Source organism: Oratosquilla oratoria, chromosome 13 (assembly GCF_046742065.1).
Source record: "Oratosquilla oratoria isolate Oo_2021 chromosome 13, ASM4674206v1, whole genome shotgun sequence".
Classification (NCBI taxonomy): Eukaryota; Metazoa; Arthropoda; class Malacostraca; order Stomatopoda; family Squillidae; genus Oratosquilla; species Oratosquilla oratoria.
Window position 1 is genome coordinate 17,621,538 of NC_134789.1, and position 2,648 is coordinate 17,624,185.

Sequence of the window (2,648 nt, forward strand, 5' to 3'; positions counted from 1 at the left end):
CGTCATGGGCCAGAAGGTCCTCTGAGCTGAATAGAATTGTCTAGTGCTCACCAGAATAATGATTGTTAAGGTTGCCTCTAGGTTGGAAAAGATCTGTTACTCCGAATTTCTCTTCCTTCGTTAAACGAATGGAATACTGTGGACTTAGTAACCATGTACTGAAGGTTAGATAACTTTATGGATGGGAAGGATAGGTGGTCATGGACATGGAACTGTAAGTGTAGGCCTTATGGTCTTTTGCAGTCCTTTTTATTCTTATGTTCTTATTGGTAATGAAGTCACATACTCTTAGTTTTTCAGACGTTATTTAACATATGTTTAGTTGAAATGTGTAGTGTGTGTGCGCGCGCGTGTGTGTGTATGCTTTACTTGCGTTGCTCACTTTCTCTATGTGATTCACTATGTTCTTGGATCACGTATTATATTCGTGATCGTCAGCTATTACACTCCCGAATGAGACCTTAGAGGTCATATGTCCCATTTGTGGGTATTACTTATGTGTATACATACGTGTGTGTGTGCGTGTGTGTGTGTGTGTGTGTGTGTGTGTGTGCGTGTGTGTGTGCGCACGCGTGCTTGAGCATTTGTATGTGACTATAACATTTCCTACATCACCATAATGAGTATAGAAACACATACATGGGTCATTCACCTGAACTAAAAAGCCGTGGTGCACAAACAGGCGAAATAACCAACCTTTCACGCCGGTGAACCTCTAATACAAACAAGAACCACGGTTGTCATCAGGAACAAGAGAGATGATGGAAAGCTTTCGCACCACGATGACTCTCCCGAAGAAGACGAACAATAGCGAAGGACAAACGCGAGGTCCCACAGGGTTCAGTGTCAGTGACTTAGACAGAGAATTTTTTATTTATTTATTTATCCATTATTATTATTATTATTATTATTATTATTATTATTATTATTATTATTATTATTATTATTATTATTATTATTATTATTATTATTATTATTATTATTATCATTACTATTATTATTGCTATTAATATTATTACCATTATAATTATCATCATTATTATTATTGTCATCATCATCACCATCATTATCTTGGTTTGTTCGAAATAAACATAACCAGTGGTTCTATGCTTATAGGTTATATTGCCCCAATAAAGAGAGTAAAGGATAGATTTAAGGAAGTTAGCAGAACGGAAGGTAAAATTTATATTTATCTTTTTAAGATTAGTCTCTGATCTCAAGAAAATGCCGGATAGAGATGGTCTGTTTTTTGTTTTGTTTTTTTTATTCATATAATTATTTTCTATTTGTAAATTTTAGGTAATGAAATAGTGTTTTCCTGGCTGACGTGTCAGTTGATATAATTTCATTCTGACGTCTACAAATTATCTCTGTTGAGGAAGGAGCCCTGATTCCTACCCGATTAATCCATTTCCGTCTGTGTCGCACTTAACACATTTCATTGTGCCTAAAGTTACGTTTTCCTCCTTGCGATTATCATCGCTCAACGATGATCGTTCCCGGCTCAATGATGATCGCCAAACGATTATTTAGTGCACTAATTCTTTGTTTTTGAACTGGGGGCTGTTTTGCTTCGAGCTGCTGCAAAGTACGAGGCTGGTGATTTTAACCGAACCAACAACCGACGCGCTTACCCAAATAGGATGCCAGGTAGTAGGATGCGCGTCACCCGCCATTGGCTGTGAGGGTAGGATAATATAATCACACCAAGCAAAACATAACTTAAAATCGGGGTCTTTTGGTCAGCTCAGAAGTAACTCCCGGCACGAATGAGATAAGTATTAAGAACACAAGGACACAAGATTGAAGGAAACTGCAAGATACCACAAGGCCTACACTAGGCAGTTCCATGACCCCCTGTCATCCCCATCCTAAAGTTGTCTAACCTTTTCTTAAAACAACCGATAGTTTCAGCTCTCGCTACATCATGGTTACTATTCCATTCGTTGACCAGTCTATTGGTAAACCAATTATTGCCTATTTCCTTCTTAAATCTGTCAGATTTAAAATCATAACCAGCGCTTTTATCCTAGGGGGGAATTTCACAAGGAAGGCATGAAGACATCGAAATGGTATATGAGAGTATTAAAGGGGTTATCACATTAGGCAAATTTTCCTCCAACCTCCGATTCATCAGCGGTACCACCCACCTCCAGGACTTTTTCCGCCGTCAAATCATTGTGGCAAACAATTTCGAACGAAAATACATAGAATGTCATTTGATATTCTGGAGGAAAATTATTTCCCTCCAGCATAGCAGATACCTCCCCGAAAACTGGAGGCTGCAAATCTGCTCCAACAGTCGAAGGAAAATAGCACAGTGTGATAACGCCTTAAGGAGTATAGTGAAAGAGGGACCATTCTTCGTGACCGGTTCATCAGGATCTCATCAAAGTTTCTGAAATATTGAATATATAAAACATATGCGAGAAAATATCCCACACAGAGTATAAGGAGATAAAAAAAGTTTTATTATATATTGAAATATTAAACGAAATACAACTTAACTTAGCAAAGAAAAACAATGTTCTTTAAGTAAATTTTTATTTCATCAGCGAGGAAACTTAAAGTATATTAACAATTTTATTCTTGTTAAAGCCAGACTTTTTTTATCACTTGTAGAGTCTGTCCTTTTGACACACACAAAC